This window comes from Cupressus sempervirens, chromosome 3 (genome assembly GCF_028749045.1).
Source record: "Cupressus sempervirens isolate cs-2001-9-10 chromosome 3, ASM2874904v1, whole genome shotgun sequence".
Taxonomy (NCBI): domain Eukaryota; kingdom Viridiplantae; phylum Streptophyta; class Pinopsida; order Cupressales; family Cupressaceae; genus Cupressus; species Cupressus sempervirens.
The window spans coordinates 1,004,617,441-1,004,637,088 of record NC_143120.1 but is presented as its reverse complement, the minus strand read 5'-3'; positions in this window follow the sequence as shown (position 1 = coordinate 1,004,637,088).

Genomic DNA, 19,648 nt, shown 5'->3' with positions numbered 1-19,648 from the left:
CATTTTAGCCTAAAACTTGTAACAAAATTCAAACCCATCAAGTAGATAATGCCTGAAGGTCTTGAGCTATGCGCCATTTGATACTGCATTTTGTAACTAAGAAGAATGCATGAATTACTAATCCCAAGCTATAAAAACAACCAATTTTCTTCACTTTTGTATAATCATATTTTTATCTCAATGTTCAAGTGCATTTAGAAATGATATCACCGCTTGGTCGTCTTTGGGTAAAGAAACCTCAATTGAGAATTATAAAACTAAAAAATAGATTATCTTGAATTTCATTCTTGTTACCGATTAGATGTACATAGCTCCAAAATGATAAATCTATTACTCCCATCTTCTATTTTTTGGTGGGCATGAAAATTGCTTATTTTTCGATATATATCTCTCCAAGCTTTGTGAATCCATAACTTATTATTTATTCACATGCAACAAGAAATATGCTACAAGGTTTTTTCAAATCTCATAAGATGTGAACAAATGCTAAATTTGAGTGCTAACCCCAATCAAATATGTAGTATGTGTCAAAAATAATCAAGCTAAAGAAAGTGCATGTCACGATAGATTTACATCAAGAAATAATAGTGGAACAAGAGAAATAAAAATTTAAGAAATTGAACTTACCATGTAAGACCACAAATTTGATTTGGTGAAGATTTCATAGTAGGGGACCACAAAGTAAGACAAAAAGGCATTCCTTGGTCAATGAAAATTGACACCTCCAACAGAGAGCTTGCTAAGCCCATGAGAGCATGTACAAATCAGAATTACTAAGTCATAGGAAAATAACTCAATATTCCAAATCTAGAAAATGGCCTAAAAAGAATCCCCTCAATGAATCTATAGATTTAATTTATGTATACCTAAAAGTCAATATCCAATGAAGATGTTCTAGGTAAATCCAATGGTCAACCTAGAGGTGCGCGAGGCCAAAGTGGAGAATGGGTGAAATATTATTGGGAAAACATAAAGAAAATTTATTAGATAATGGGTGGGAGAATGAGCACAAGAACTGCATTTAAATGACATTTTGAGTCAGTCATCATCAATTGCAACCATAATGATGTGACAAGGGTAAAACCTCTCTTCTCATCACAAATAGATAAATGTTAAACCCTTCCATGGACCAGCATGTAGCTCATTACCTAGCATAACAATATGAGAACCCTTATTCTCATCACAGCTTGAGAAACTCCTCCATGCCCTAGTGAACAACTCAGTGGCATCTATATCTTTGGTATGTGGGAGGCCTAGAGAGCATGCTAGAGAGTTATTCTCCCGCACAACAAGCGGACAAAGGTGTTAGAAGGGAGTGGACATCCATGATAATGGTCATCATCTTGCATGCCTACAAAAAAACCTAGGTCATAGATGCATCAAATGAGTCAGGATTGTTGAGAAAGGGTACACCTTCGATGTCGTAATTTAGGGCTTGTTTGGTTGTAGGAATATGATTTGAGAATTGGCATTTGGTATCCTAGATTTGGGATTTTGGAACTTGAAATCCATATTAGGATTTTTGGAATTTGATTTGGGGTCATTTGGTTCACAAAGAATTCATTATGAGAATACAAATTCCCCCATTTGATTGCACATTTTTGGAATTGGAATACCAACCATAATAAGCATTTTTTTAACATGAATGAAATGTGTTTTTAATATATCATATTAGAATGATTTAAAATGTGATTTAAATGTACACATGATTTTAAAATCATTTTATTTATTATCATTAAAATTGTGCTACATACATAAATTACTAACTCAAAAAACTACTACATTAATTTATAAATTGTTGTGACATTACAAATTTTTTGCCAAATGTTAGTATACAAGATGAAAATATTAAGGTAACTCATAAAACATTTGATAAAGTTCTATCTTTATTAGACTCATTGTCGCATAAGGTTCCAACATACAAGGCCAAATAAAAGGCCAATAATTACACATAGAAGGTAGTGTAAATAGATTATTTCAACCTCTTGTGACTTACACATTTTTTACTCGTTTCCTTCATTATGTATTTCAACTTTGGCCATTGCAGCAATGTTAGCCCTGGCCACCTCTCATGCCTTACACATTGTTCACTCATTTCCTTCATCATTTGTAGATGTAGAACATACATCATCAGCCCACCTAAAATGTCTGCAACTATTGTTCCCCTACAATACAAAATCTACATCATACTAAAGAGGTTACATGTCATTAATTTTGAATGTACAATATATAACACATCACTAATAACCTTTTGCTTATCGAGGCAATACCAAAAATGGCACCCAAGATTATTCTTCATCAGTGAAACTTTTAATAGGGACAACCTAGCACCACATGGACAATTATGAATTAGCACATCTCTCGAAGCCATGAATTCTGCATCAATAAACAATGCACCATGAAAACTTATCAAAATGGCATGCAATATAGAATCTTGTATCAATAAAGAATGGATCCTATATCAATAAATAAAGAATTTTTGATGGTAAAAAAAAGAATGTTAAATGAGAAAACTGAAATTGTTGATAGTCAGAGAAAAGGAATGTTTAAGCAAAAATAATACACAAGTTGACTTCTTATATAGTTTGAATCTTTTGATATATCGATAATTTATAGCTAAATTATTTATTGCCACTTGGAAAAAAATACACAAGCTAAATTCTTGTAGAGTTTTAATCGCTTTAGATAAACAATTTACTCATTCATTGTAAATGAATTGAAACCATGTAACAATAAATATACATATGCAACTAGTTAGAGAGAGAACTAAAAATGTTTTATGTGTCATCGATCTACAACTAACAATCATTATTAGTGAAGCCTTATAACCATCATGAACAAGAAGTCATGGAAGCCAATTCTAGAACACATCAGATCCCCAAATAGATCTTGATTTTCAAAGTATTGTTCATATATACACACATACAAAGTGATACAAAGAGAAATGTATTCATTCCTAAAACTAACATACTAAAAGTGATAATGTAGATCTGTAGGAGTTGACAAAAGAGATGGAAAAGAAAATGAACTCGATAAAAGGATCAATGTACCATTTAAAGCCAACTGCCAAGGAGTAGTGCTAACTTTACCAAACTTTCATTTTTATATTGTATATAAATCCACTATGAAGTTTTATCAAGAACTTCCTTTTATCAGTTACCAATATCAAGCAATCCATACATCCATTATTATGTGTGTTATGTGCTAAAACCATGTATATACAACCAATAGTATTATCATGCTTGAGCATAACACACAACCAATTTTTTGAATTCATATGAAATGTATTTTTCTCATTTCAAAAAATGCATAAATAGAACTAAAAGGAATAACTCAATAGATGATTCCTTAGTCTTTGATCCAATTGATCTTGATATGGATGTCACACCAGAGGTATTATGTGGTATCCACTAGATGTCAATTATTTGCATATTCTACTTCAAGTCATGATATGCTTGGTAACTGGTATGAAGACCTAAATGAAATGAGATGAATATTTATTGTTATGTTGCATTAGCATAGAACTACAAACACTTACAAGAGTATTCAAGCTCATTTATAGATGTAATTCCGATAAATGGTTTGGCACTATCTTTATTAAGCAAATGCCACATCCTCATACTCAGTGTTCTTGCTTTCATCCTCCTACCTTCCCATACAACATGACGATAATTGGGTGGAGGAAATTATAGATACTAATAGGATGAGCAATGGCATGTCTTAATTGCAATATGATTGTTTCTAACCAAAGGCCAAGAGTGAATATTTCATGCCCTTATTACATCAACATTGAATTACAATTACAATTTACGAATTCTGCTAGTCAAAATCATTTTCATTTATATCTTGTCACATTTTTTTAAGAACCCAATAGGTAGAATGTTTATCCTACATAGTTATTTAGTATTGCTTGGAGTTTCTTCCTTCTCAAAAAATGAAAAGCAAATCATTCGCAAATGAAATTGAACCTAACCAGATGTTCATTTTTTACATATGTTTCAATTAGTACATGTTGCACTCAACCAAGGTCAACATGTGAGGGTTTTAGTTCTTTCTCTTTCTCTAAATGATGCTAGCTTGATCAAGAAGTTTATTATCTGCGTGCAACCAAAGGATGTTGCCACTATTGTTGTTGGAATTCCATTGAAGTATTTGTACAGATTGATTGAAACATTTGACGAGTATTAGGAAGGCTCTCTTCATCTTGAATTTCTTCTTTAGTGGTGTCATATTTGTATTTTGATGTCATTAAACTTTTGATGTAGATGGTACATTAAGTGAAAATAGGCAAGAGATAAAAATATTATATAAGAAATTCCCAAGTGTGCAAAATTCTCATCTCATTGGCTTGTCTTGTCATAGCCTTCTAAAGCCCATGGTCAGTCAATTCAAGAAAATTGTAAAGATGTCCTTTCTCCATTAAGGTCATTATAGAAGGCATTGACTAGGTTACATCAAGACCTTGCAAACACTTGTTCATCCAATGAGAATCTTCTTTGGTATTTGTATACAACATCAATACAAATTTGAACAATGAAAGATCATGGAAACCACTATAATTGGTTTCTACATAAGGATTGATATATTGAATCTCTTGATCTTATAATATACATAAACCATGCTAAGCTTTGCAAATAATGAAAGTACATGGAAAACATGGTATGCATACCTCAGGCCAAACGTATCATGGTATTCATTTTTATCAAATGTAGCTACAACTACCTTACTAGACATGATTATCAAATGTTGTGTTTCCAAGAAACATGTAGAAACATAAATGTATGCCCATATAGCAATGACTATAACGATCTCTAACAACATATGGAAAAACAATACAACTATATTCAAATCATTAAAAATAAACAATGTCAACATAAACATATGTTTTATATTCATATCCAAAAATTATGGCAAATAGTTGCCAAAAATATGAAAAATCCTTGCTCATATCTATCCAATGGGATGTGAACCACCAAAATTAAGCAAAATCTAACAGTTATAAAACTGATCTAAAAAGTATGTGAACAACAATAAAGGTACTAAAGCCCTAGAAACTTTATTTGAATGTATTCTCCTCTCTCTTCTTGGTTCATTATCAAGAACCCTTTGGCTCTATTAGGATCAACCACAAAGGTGTCAAATGTCGCAATCAACATACTAATACCAAGTCTAGAGTGGCTTTTAGTGTAGATTAGACATCTTGCAAATATTTTACCCTATGCTCTTCACCCAATTCGATAATTTGAGGCTTAAGGAGGGTCTCATTTAGATTATCGATGGAAAGAGAGTTTCCATCAATGGAACTAGCCAAACTTGCCTTCTTCCTCTTAGGCCTCCTTGATGATGATGTTGAATGGGTATGTTTGCCACTTGTCGCACTACACTAATTGGACATGGGAATAATCATATCTTCTTCATCCAAATTAGTAGCAGCTCAAATAGGTGTATGAATATCCTCATAACCATCTTCAACATCTACAGTCTCATCCATAGTGTGCTCCTCTTTCATTTCTTGGGTTGTTGCAGCAATGGAACCCTTAGCCATGTCATTGTCCACAATCAAGGCAAAGTCATTATAGTACTGAAATGACTGCCACTTAAACACTTTGGCAATTTTAAACTAATTCCTCTGCATGTTGGCATAAATATTGAATTACTTATTTGATTATCATTGCTAATAACGTAGATTTAAATAAAGACAAAACATTTGAACGGGCATGTTACCTTCAAGAGCTCTTCCCAAACACTGTTAATAACATCCATAGATTGTGTTGACTCGTTCAAAGCAAAACCACTTGTACTTTTAGCTCTTTCATTATTTTGTACCCTTGCTTCCATGTTTTCAGCTTGTTCTTAAAATCATCCCTGGACAAGTTCATGTTCAACTCTCCATTGAACTTTAATTCAATGCCTGTCCATGCTTTTTTTTTGAAGCCTCCCTCAACTTTCATTCTAAGAGTGTCTTGTTCATGAAGCAAGTCTAAAAACTTTCACTCTGTGAGTGGCTCCTAAAATACCTTCTTGGAAGAAGGTGTTTGAGCAACTTGATTCAAATAAGGTGTTTCAAGTGACATGAACATCATCATTTTCCACACTCATCGATAATGTTGTGTATGACATCAAGAGTGCTCAAGAAAATAGAACAAAAGACATGAAATTATTAAATCAAAACATCAAACATGAATGGCTGAGATGAAGGCTATGAATAATCAATTGCACGATGAAATTGACACCAAACAGACAGGGGTGTTGTATTGACCCACTCTAAAATAAATGAGTAAGATGAAGGCTATTAATAATTAGCTAGAATTAAACAAGAGATTAGATAACTTGTATCTCAACATAACTGGCAAGGATGAAAAGAGATTAGAATTCAACAAGAATGAAATATTACAACTAGGTAATCTAAAGAACAACAATAACCTACTAACCACAATAACTAACAAGATAAATTGTTGAGGTGAAACAATGTTTAATCTGTTCAACAACATCCACAATAAAAATAGCATGAGCTTAAACAATGATTATTTAGTTCACATAAAAAACAAAGGCATGAAAGCCTACTCACATACAAAATAAACACAAATGGATCACAGTTGAAGATCACAAACTAAATGACAACGAAACTCCTTGTTTGATATGAAGAACATCTGTTGATAATTTTAATGATGTAATGTAAATAAAAGAAATCCAGTATTCCATGAATGCATAAAAGAAAGGTTTCTTCATTGTTACTTTTCTCAATTCTAAGGATAGGAAAGCTATTCCCTATGATCAGGTCTTTTATTAGGAGAACCGCTTTCCTTTAATGGTTAAACCATGGCATCTAGATTTTAACCCTCAAAAAATCTTTCAAAATCCCAACTTGGGTAAGGCTTCCTAATCTTCCTCTTCATTTTTGGGTGAATTCTATTTTTATGGAAATTGGCAAGGCTTTAGGGGATTTCTGTATGGTTGATTCCCAATCTTTTGAGCATTTTCATTCTACTTATGCTAGGATTCTAGTGGATATTGATGTTTCAAAGGGTCTCCCAACTGAGATTATTTTAAGTTATTCAAAGGGCTCTTGGACTTAGTCACTTGATTATGAGGGCCTCCCTTTTAGGTGTAAAAAATGTTTCAATACTGGACATATGGCTGCTAAGTGTGAGACTGGAAAAACTAGAAATAAAAAACCCTCCTCCTAGTGGAAGGGTGTATTGGAGTAGCATTATTCAATAGTCAAATCATCTATTTCGGTGGATGAGGTTTCTAGATCTGTAGAGGAGGGGGCTCCATCCTCTATATTGGAAATTATTCCTTCTAAGATGGTGAATGCTAATGATTCCAAGATGGATGCCCAAGTTTCTTATGGGGTTGGTCCTTTGTCTGCTGGTAGTATTAGAACCTTTCAAAAGGAGGTTGAGACTATTTCTGGTCAAGGTGTTAAATTTGGTGTTCTTGGTGCAGACTCTGGTTGAGATAATTCTAGTGGTTTTGGTGTTGAAACCGCTAATTCTGGACAAGGTAAGTTGCATTGTGCTACAACTGTTGGAGCTGGTCATTGTATATCTGCTGGCTTTGGTAATATTTCTTGTGGTTTTGCTCTTTTTGCTATTGGAATTGGTAATCAAACTGCTATTATTAGTTCCAATCTGATGGAAGAAGTGATGACAGATAGTCCTTGTCAAAAGGATGAGTTTCATACTACTGGTATTAGTTCCAATCTGATGGAATAAGTAATGAGAGATAGTCCTTGTCAAAAGGATGAGTTTCTCTCTATTGTTGTTGTTGGAATTGGTAATCAGACTATTGGTATTAGTTCCAATCTGATGGAAGAAGTGATGACAAGTGGTCCTTGTCAAAATTTGGATGAGTTTCCCTCTATTTTGGATTCTCAAAATTGGCAGTCTAAGGCTATGATGGTTGAGGAGGGGTGGACACCTGTGACTAGGAAATGATCTAAAAAGGCCCTTCCTCAAATTAATATGAATTTACATTCTCACAAAAAGGGAGTGAAATGGAATTCTTAGTCCCCTTGGTTGGTTAAGAAGTTCTTATTGGTTTCTTTTCTGGTTTTTTTGTTGGTGCTGCTAGACATATAATATTTTTCTGTTGCAGCATGCTTTTGGTTTGGATCCCTTTGGGATGTTTGGGCTTTCTTTGAATATCTTTTGGGTCTATGATGTGAAAGGGTTTTGGGTCCCCTCAAAACCTATTTTTACCTTAATCTAAAACAAACATAATAATCACTCCTTTAAAATATTTGGACACAAAAAATCAAAGTTCTTAATCCTTAATTTTTTAAATGCTTTCTTGATTATCAGCTATTGATAAGGTTCTTTGTGTTTGCATGGAACATTATGTGTTAAAAAAATGGGAGAATCTATGTTTATTGTGACTCACCAAAGAAATCACTAACAAGATGAAACAAGTTTGTAATCTTCTTTTGTGTGGCTATTTTGACAAAGTCAATTAATAGTTGTATTTCTTTATCTTAACAGTGAGTTACAACAATTCAAAAATGATGGTTTTAACAATAGTTTTACATCTTTATTCATTTTTCCCCAAACAAGATAAAAACCTAAACAAAATAGTTGTAAATTAACTAGACTGTACTAAAGTTTATGAATGTATAATATTAAAATTATACATTTTATATGATAGTTGAACTACAATAACAAAAGTAAAAATAAAGAATTGAATATATTATATCAGAATAGAATTATTGTATTACAAACATGTATATAAACTTTTGAACACATGACATTTTTTCGCATAATTATGCTAGTCTATTTGATATCTAGCTAAAGATTCTTGACAAAAAACTCAATTAACTATGTTATTTTGTTTGACATCTAACTAAAGACTCTTGACAACCAACTCAACTATGCTCAACCATAGAAAGCAAAAATTAAACACAACTTGAGTATATTTCAGTTACAAATCATTTTCTATAGAATCAACAAATATGAAATAACAAAACACAGTGAAGTATTACAAAGAAAATTGTGGTATTCCAACAAGGAAGATGGTAGTTGATTTCTTTAACAAGATGCACATAGTTTACAACTAATACAAAATAGTATGCTTTCATGACTAAGATCAAGATTTGTAATCATCCCACATCCTTTTTCCTATTTCATCTCTAAACTTCCCCTAATCCTCTCTATCATGTTGAGTCATCCCATATGTCTCAAGCATTGGTACATGTATCCCCTCACAATCATCTTCCTCCTCAATGTTTACTTTGGAAGGAATCTCATCTTTTATGGTAATGAAGTTGTGCAATATGCAACATGCCAAAACAATCTTCATTTGGGTCATGATTTTATATGATGTTGCATGCCTTTGATAGGAAAGCATCACTTCAAAATTCCAAATGTGCATTCTATTACATTCATGAGCGAGGAGTGGCAATGGTTTAAAAAATCTTTAGGAGTGTTATGGGGTTTGTTCTTGAGAACTATTTTAGGTGGTAACATATTCAACAATAAGGTATGAGAAATCCAAGTACATTGGGATATCCAACATCGACCAAATAATATTTACCTACATAAAATAAAAATATCTTAAAATAACTTTGTAACGATTGTCATGTGCATCACTATATAAATATATTTGACATACCTGAGAGAACTCCTAATGGATTGACTCTTGACAAAGCCGATGTTAGAACATGACTATTTGCATCTGACCCTTCCCATCCAACGAGGATGTATTGAAATTTATAATTAAATAAAGACACATCCATAACATTCTTCGACAAGTCCCCTTTTCTATCACGATATGGAGCTTGATTGTTGACATCAACAGTGACTGGAATACGAGTCCAATCAATTACTCCCACACAATCCTACAATAGAAAAATTTATAACCCAAAGGGACATGCAATAATAGGATTTAGAGTCAAGAAAACAAAATTGTACAAATAGGATATCTACCTTGAAGTACGAATCAAAACGATCCTTCCCAGTAATGTTTGGAGGAATGGTTAGACCAGGATGATCGCCATGGATTGTTGAGATTGTTGTCAAAACCTTGTGGAAGTATCGACTGATTGTCTCTCCCAAGTGACCAAATTTATGGGCAATCTTATGATTCCTCAAATTATGGCCAAGGGTACGGAGGAACATCACTAGTTCTTCTTCCAAAAATAAGTGCACTGTATTTGTGATGCTTCCTTTTTCCCTAAGAATAGTTGCTAGATGAAAGAATGATCCTCTACTCATTTGAATTTGATCATGACAATCAGTCTCATTCAAATAGATAATATGTTTATAAAATGGAATCTCTCCTCTTTTGCGCTTATATATTGCTCTTCTACATGCTTGTGCAAACATCACTATAGATGTAGCAAAGGTAGCTAGACCAACTACAAGAGCACAAATCACTCTTCTCTTCCTAGCAATGTGTCCTAGAATGTGTTTATCTTTAGTAGATCCATCAATGACCTAAAACCATTGTAGAGACACATTTCATTATATCTATGAAATTAGTAAAATACAATTAATCCCATAAATAACAACTTTTGATCATTGACAAATAATTCAATGATGAATACTTTTCATGCAAGTCCAAGAGCCCCAAGATAGGAAGATGGCCTAAGGTAATATACTATATACCATACTATATAATATAGACTATAGAATAGTGTAAGGTAATATAATATAGTGTTAACATTATGCTAACATCATATTTGGATATGGAACCAATTTGCAAAACATTACAACTAACATGAGCTTTATCATAATTTTCATAGTAATGCTATTGTGTGACATTAAGATTGGTCTTAGAAAACCCTAATTTAGTACTATGTGAATTGGACCAATGATAGAAATTTTCTTATAAAAGTGTCATTTGTATCAAAAACCCAAATAATTTATAAGCATGGCTCATATTGGGTGTAACTTTATATGAATTTTTTTAATTTTTAAATTATGATTTGCATTCATGTGCTATAATTGTTAGCATACTTTCAACTTTATACTTTATCCTAATATACAAGATAATGATGTGTGATGTTGAGGATGAGGATTTTTTGGGTGGCTAAGGATGATCAACATATGACGATGGATGGTGCATGTTTTTCATCTTGATCTTTTTATGTTTCAAATAATTTGAGCGATTGGTCTAAAAGAGGCCCTATTGAGTAAAAACAAGTATAATCAATCAATAGGAATACATAACTGACCCTAACTGAGATTTGTCATTTCAACAAGGGAAGAGATAAGAGGATGCTTCTAGAGAATTCATATAAATCTATAGTATCAGGATATTTGAATTAGCACTACTATATATATTACTAGTGTTTCAAAATTTTAGCGTCAACATTATCTTCGATAAGCCTTGTGAATTGTAGCAAGTTTTGGTGTGCAAAAACATATTTTTAGCTTGAAAGACTATGGTAGCATTCATATCTTGTATCATTGAAGACTTAGGACTTGTGCAATAGTTTGTCAAAATAAACTCAAACCTATGAATTTTTATATTTGGGAAAGTTTATGTAGTCAAAAGCTGAAACAATAGAAGTTTTGGAGTTCTAAGTTTTCTAGAGGGATTGCCCTTGAAATTTGAGTTCTTAGAATTCTAGTGTAAAACTTTCTAGTCTACTTTTCAATCAATGAAGGGAAAACAATGCATACATGACATATGATTCACATACCTGAGACCATAAGGAGCTATATGCATTATGCAGGAAGTAAATATTTGTAATACACCTAAAGAACCTATAGTCCTAGTCATTGATACTCAAATCCAAATAGAACACGATGAGATCAATTCAAAATTGCTATGAAAAGGAGTTTTTAAAGGGATCTAGATCCTTATGTTTTTTAACAATGTAAGAATCTAGATGGAAAGAAAATAGTCTGACAACCTATAGAAGAGTCTTGGCTTACATATTGTTTTATTCTTCTTAAGGAGGAAATTGGGGAACAAAATTTAACACTAGAGATTGACGTAGGTGGAGTTAAAGTGTTACAAAAGTTAAGCACCTTACACATCAAGTAGTAACAAATTGACCTACTCTAATGACTATACCCCTTCACTCTTCTTGACCCTTAAAAAGCAAAGATATTGGTACATAAACCTTGAGATGTTGGTACAAAAGCCTTGAGACAAGGTTTGATCATGTGCAAGTTCTATACAAATATTAAACTCTCCTCACAACCTAATCAAAATGATTACTCTATTTATTTATGATGGAGGAACATTTCCCTTTTGACCTAAATCCATCCATTACTAAACCCCCTTTTTGATGATTGATGAAAAATGGAGTAATATATATGAAAGTAGGCAAGTTGAAACATGAGCTATAACTTGGAGGTGGTAGTAAGGAATATGATCTAATTGACATTTATTGCTAAGGGAAAGTGTTGTGGGTAAATTCATTTGCAAGGTCCATATATGATCGTAGAAACTTTGAGACCAAAGTAAAAATATTTCTAAGGGGAGTAGCTTGTAACTTTGAATCTACAATTGTCAAACAACATGTGCACAAATTCAGATTCAGTTCCACTGTTAGACAATTATGATTTCTGTTTATAACCCACAACACCAAATATTTCTTTATTATATTCCTTTTGACTCCATAGAAAAATTACAAATGACCCTAAAACCTTCATCTAGAAGACAACATGACTGTGTTGAAGAAGTAACTTACTACATGAAGACATTGGAGAAGTGATTTACCAAATGACTCCTACAAAGTTTCTATCGATGATAAAAAAAACCTAGGCATACAGAACCCTACAAGGTACTGATTTTTGGTTGAAAGTTACAACAAAATTTAAACTACGAGCTAAGAAAAACTAAATGAAGAGAAAACAAGAGCCCAAATGGAAAATAAAGAACACATACATGTGCAGAGGCCACAAAAATCTAGATGCAGCAAAAATTATTGAACAAAGCAATGTGCAACAAACTCAAAACATTGTCATCTCCTCCATATATGGTCTTTAGTTTATCCCACATTTATTTTGCACTATCACATTCTTTTATATCACCAAACTCAGCATAGCTTAGGGCTGAAGCAATCTCCAACATTGCCTGATCGTGTTCTTGCTTTTCTTTCAGTTGTTGAGCAGTCAGAGGAATAGTTGTTATCTTCACATATTCATTGTCCACAAAGTTTATTGTTGGATCTCTAATATTGGCTATGTGTAGCCTCATTAGTATTTTCCATGCAGGAAAGTTCTCCTTGTTCAACTTCAGTACCTACCTTTTGTAAGTCATGATCTTTTGCTTTAAGTACCTTCAAACTTCTCTTTATTAGAATTGTGGTTTGATACCAATTGTTAGAATGTTTAGAATAACTAAAGGGGGGGGGTGTGGGTGGGTGAATTAGTGAAGGTCCATAAGTACCATTTGAACAATCAAGCATTAAACATTATTTGTTCTGCTTATCTTGCTGTAACTCGGTCTCTACTGTAAATTTAGTAACAAAATTAACTAGTAGTTCAATGTCCTAAGATAACAAACTTTGTTGAATACAAACATGTAAATGTAAAACGTCATAAAACATTCAACACAAGTTTGACACTAGGATTTAACATGGAAACCCAATTTGGGAAAAACCACTAGCAATATGTCACCACTTTTTCACTCTTTTGAAGTGAGCTCTGTTAGGAGCCAACCCTGTTAAAGGTTACAATATGTACTGTTAAACGTAATATGGTTAGAGGATTTAATCACCCTATTAAGAGTGGCCTTGTCAGAGGACTTTGATAATTCCATTAGAATGTCACCTCACTAAAGGATTTACATAGACTGTTAAGTCCTTTAATGATTGTTAGGCCAACCTTTGATCAAAAGGATTTCAATACAGACTGTTTACAATGATTAGACAAAAAACAATAGGGTTTGATCTATATGAAACTCACTTTTTAGTTTTAGATCTTTGTTCAATTCATGTGTTGATTCCTTGAATATATCACCTTTGTCCTTGATTAGCTTGGCAACCCTTCAAGCATTCACCCTTCTCAAAATCAAGCCTTTTTCTTAGATTAGCATATCAACCTCAACAACTTTGTTTCTTCTTTGAAAACACATGCATATTCTTTGCTCTATTCTCTTCTTCATATATCTCATTCACACTCATAACACCCTCTTCATGTGCATATTTTTTAAAGTTCGGCTCTGGACCTCCTTAGGTAATTTTGGTCCTTTTCCATTTTCACAAACACTGTAGATCTTAGGGTTCACGATTCGATTCATCAGGTTCATTGTATCTATTCATCTGCAATGCCTACCCCTGCTTGACTTTTCTAATTTTATTGCTGAACTCTTTTAGGCCAGCTTTATGTTCATATTTGATGATCAATGACATTTACTTTCCAGATTGTTGGATATTACTTCAAATTCAATATATATATATATATATATATATATATATATATATATATATATATATATATATATATATATATATATATATATATATATAATTACTTTAGTTATTTTAGTTATCTCATGATTGTTCGATGATGATATATATGTTCATGTAGTGAATTTCAGTTATTTAATGATGTTAGTTAGATGAATGATTTTTATGCAAGTTCTATGGATACTTACCCTATACTTGCATGTGTATGGTGTGCGATGTTTTCTTTATGTTTAACATTTCTTATGTGGTTGAGGAAGGGAGTCGTAGTCACCTGCTAGTCAGGATCTACGTGATGTACCACTTCCTACCATTGCCTATTTAGTTTAGAATATATGTGTATGTACATGCACAAATTTTATGCAAATTGCAAGTACCAGGTATCAACTTCCCTGAATTATCAGGATGAGCATACCCTATCATAGTATTTCAATGGTATGAGTTGGGAGATAACTCTTGAGTCTGAATCTTATCCTTAAGCCAATTGTCCTAGAAAATAGGACAAGTATCTGAGTTAGTTTCACCTTTCCGAGTTTGTTAAATGACATAAATTCTTGACTTTGACCCAGAGTTTGACTTTCAGTTGAGTTGTCATATTTGGTTTTGTGGGTCTGTTGTGATTTTTTGTTATAATTAAATCAAATTAAAAGATAATTTAATGATTTAATTAAATGGAAATTTAATAAAAAATTCAATATTTAATTAATTGAGAAATTAATTAAATAAAAGAATTAAATTTAAAAGATCATATTAAAGTTCCATTTTAGATGTATTTATATTTATTTAATTTAATGATAAATTTATAAGACTTTTATTTTAATAATAAACTCTAAATAATACTATTAACTAAATTAATAAATATATTATTAAAAACGCTTCAAAAATTAATTAAAGAGAGAAACCTATTTATTTAAATAAAGATATGTTGTAATTAGATATCTAAAAGTTGGTTCAAAAGATAATAAAATAATAAAAGAAATGTTGGAATACTTTTAGAATAACTAAGAGGGGGGGGTGAATTAGTTATCCAAGGTCCAAATGTATAAACAAAACTTTTCATAGCTTAGTGAACCCATAAAACATTTTTTTTATCATGCATGCATCCATAAGATTATGTAATCACTTAAAACTTGTTGGTTACTGTCAAATCAATTTGCAAAAATGTAAACATGAAACATAATAGATTCATCAACACACATGACACAATGATTTACGTGGAAACCCAATTTGGGAAAAACCACTAGTAACATGCTACTCTTTTTCACTCTTCTGAAGTGATGCCCTATGAAAGGCCAACCTTGTTAAAGGTTAAAATAAACACTGTTAAATGTGACCCTGTTAAAGGATTTCAATCACCTTGTTAGGAATGAGCTTTGTTAGAGGACTTTAGACCATTCACTTAGAATGTCACCCGGTTAAAGTATTTACAAATGACAGTTAGGTCAACCTTAGTCCAATGAATTTTACCTTAGACTGATACAATTGTTAGAGAGTAACAGTAAGGCTTGATCTGATAACAACTTACAACTTCATTTGCAGATCATAGATCACTATTTCAGTCCTCATTCTACTTGGCCTTCATACTTTTCAGCTCTGACAGCTTGTTCACCCTTCAAGCATTCATATCCTCAAGCCTTCATGCTTAACATGCCAATGCAGTCTCTTCTCTTGGGTCACTTGATGAAGCAAAACCCTTTCTCACACTTAACCATTTTGCTTCTGACTAGCCATTCCCATAAATAGGAATTTGGGATCTTTTCCCGCTCATTCTCCATCATCCAAATTAGGGTTAGGATGGATTAGGTAGGATACAATGAATCCATCCCACATTCCATATCTCTTTTAGAAAATTTTGTTTGAATCCTCTTTGAATTTGCCTAAAAATGGTTTACCTTGAATTTTGTGCCACTAGCTCATAAATCTTATCTTCCAGCTAGTTCACACATTCCAAAAAAATAAAATTGTAGGCTTAGATCCATTGAATTCACGATCTTTTAAAATAATGCAGTAGCTCAACATTATCTAGCTTCTAATGCTCACACATTCTGCGTTGCTCGGCATCCTCTGTCAATTTACTTGGCACAAACTAAAGTTTACTAGTGCTTGACATCAACTAAACTTTACTTGGCATCCATTGTTCTACTCAACATACACTAAAATGAACTTTTACTTAGCTCCAACTGATTTTCTGCTTGGTTTGTACTGACTTTGCTCAACACCTACTTTCGAGTCGATCAAGCTTGGCAAACAATCTTTGTGTAACTTGTTCTTCTAAACTTTCTTAGTGTAACCAACCTTTGTAACATTAAGTAGATTATCACTACATCATGTTATCACTGTCTTAACTAATTCTTGTACTTCTTTACATAATTATAACTCAACCTTTCCTCTATGTGCTATTGTTACATCTTTTGATCAAATCCTCTTCATCAATCAACTAAGTGATAGTACTTGAATCATATAAGTAGTTGTCTTACCAACAAATAGCAAGTTTGACATCAGTGACAAAACTATGATTGAAACACATTGATCATACTTGTATGTTCTCAACAATTTCCCTCTTTGATAGTCTTCTTCAATCTAATATTAACAATCTCCCTCTTTTATTATTTTCAATCTATTCTCAACAATAAATTGATCAACGAGTTCCCTCTCGTGATTGCATAATCAGAGCCCCATATTTAAGGGAGAACTCTTTATCAGAGATTGAGAGTTCATGTTTCAGGAACCGGGTTTTGGAGAAGCATTTTTCAGAGAAGGAAGCTTTTCAGAAGGAAGGGGTTTTCTCGTGTGCTTTGCGTGTTTGTGTGTTTGCATGTTAGCATCAAATCTAGGTAGGATCTTATGGTTTAATTGTACAATAGATTTTCATTCTTCAAATTCCTATCTTCTTCGTGTCTAGATAAATCTATTTTCAAAAATTTTAAATGTGGTTAAAAACCCTTGTGTTGAAATCTTATTTCCCTTGTTCTTAATACATCTTTGAGCAAAGTAAATTGATTGAAATCCTTGTTGTATATTTTAATTGTTATTCGTTTGATTATCTATATATGAGAAATAGAGATTTGGAACCCTCATTCTTTTAAATTTTAATCAAATGGGTTTTGGATTAAAAATTGAATTCTAGAATGTATATTCGAATGCTTTTTCTAGGTCTCCCTATCACATTATTCACATTTTTGTTTTTATATATATATATATATATATATATATATATATATATATATATATATATATATATATATATATATATATATATGTAATTACATAGTAATTTGTAATTAATATGTAATCACATTATTAAAAAAATAAAAAATAAATTATGCGATTTTGTTGAAGGTGTTGTGATTTTTATTATATATATATATATTAGTGGGAGGTGGGGGCCACCACCCCTGACCCCCCTTTCTCCTCCCTATTTTTTTTTGCTGTTGACAGTTAGTGTTGCGCATGGCAGGGCTGTTATCGACACGACAGGTATTACTGATGCATACTTGCTACGGTGGTAGCAACACTGCCGTAGGTGCCCTTGGAAAGCCGACGGGCTTTAGATGTGGTTTTAAAAAAAGAGAGTTAAAGTTATTTTATTTAGTTTTTATATATTTCTTTATTTTTTATTATATATATATATATATATTTATTTATTTATATACAATAAATTGTATTAAATGTTAAATATGTTATTATTTAATATAATAATAATAATAATTATTATTATCAATCATTACTTTGTTAATAGATAAGAAATTATTTTATTAATAATTTAATCAGAGATTTATTTTAGTAATAATAATTACTTTATAAATAATTATTATCATCAAAAAATTATTGATTGTTATTGTGAGTCTTAATAATTTGTATTTTGAGGAAATTTATTATGGAGACATATTAGAATAAATTTGATAATTGGGAAAAATGGTAATTTGATTAAAATATTTTGAATGGATTTCGGCATTTCATTTTATACAAGTTTAATAACTTCTATATAAATTATTAGTCTTATTGAGATTTTATGTTTTATGTTTAAATAACTTCTATATAAATTATTAGTCTTATTGAGATTTTGTAAACTCGAAACCCTTTACAAGTTTAATACTTTGAAAAGACATAAATTGTAACCTGCTTGTATATTGAATATGATGTTTTGAATAATGAATTGAACTATGAGACAACGTTTAAACAACCTTTTATGAGTTGCTGAGTGTTGAGACTCGTGTGAGTTTGAGAACTTTAGCGAAACTGTAATACTTGAAAACAAAATGGAAATTGAAAACCTTTAATGAAAATTAAATTGTTGTGTTTTTTAAACCTAATATTTTGTGAAAGTTACTCTTGTGTGTTTTTTATGATGTCTGACTTTACTATTGGGTATCGGGTTGATTTAACACTTTGACCAAATCAAGATTTTACCAGAGGCTCAGGAATTTTGTTTTGTGATGTCATGATAATGTTTTGATCATGATCTTTTATACTCAACCATGGTAATGTGTCTTGTATGCTCTATGAGGTGTTTTGATCTATTGATTGTTATTGCTTTCCAATGTTCTTGTGTGAAACTGAGGTGAATGGTGTGACCTATTTGACATAATCTTTGAGTTTTCAATCAAATTGTATTTGGATTGCTTTTCAGTCGCTTGTATAGGACTGAGGTGTTTGTATGATTTGTTCTTGGCGATGTCATGTAATGACATGGATTTGGTTTATGTGTACTTGATTTTGGATCAGTCCTGTTAGGATGATTGTATTGGTGAAATCTATGATTTTGATCAGTGATGTTTTAGTGCTTTCCAATTGCTTGTTTAAGAACTGATGTGTGGTTTATAGTCATTTGAGATCTTTTGCTTTTGTTAAGCTTAGGGTAGGTTATCTATATGTCATATTGGGCAGTGGCTTGCAATGGAAGCTGAAGCCCTAAAGAGGCTGCCTAGGTAACTCATTATAGGTTATTTTAATAAGTGATAACATTTAATTAAATGGATTTAAAATGAATTAACAAGATATTGGTACTACAGAAAGAAACAAGGGGGCCGAAGGATTAAAAGACTAGCCGAGTAACCTTAGAGCTGACTCGTTAGAATGCCTTGTCAGTATGAAAGGATATTAGTACGGCACAGAGTCACTAGGGGGCTGGAGGATTAAAAGACTAGCCAGGTAACCTTAGAGTTGGCTTGTGCAATGACACTTGCCCACATGCATAGTAGATTCCCTACGTGTCATTGTTGCCTCTGGGTTTAGTTGTTACTTGTGTCTTGGTACCCTTTAAGATAGTTTGCTTTCAGGTGATTC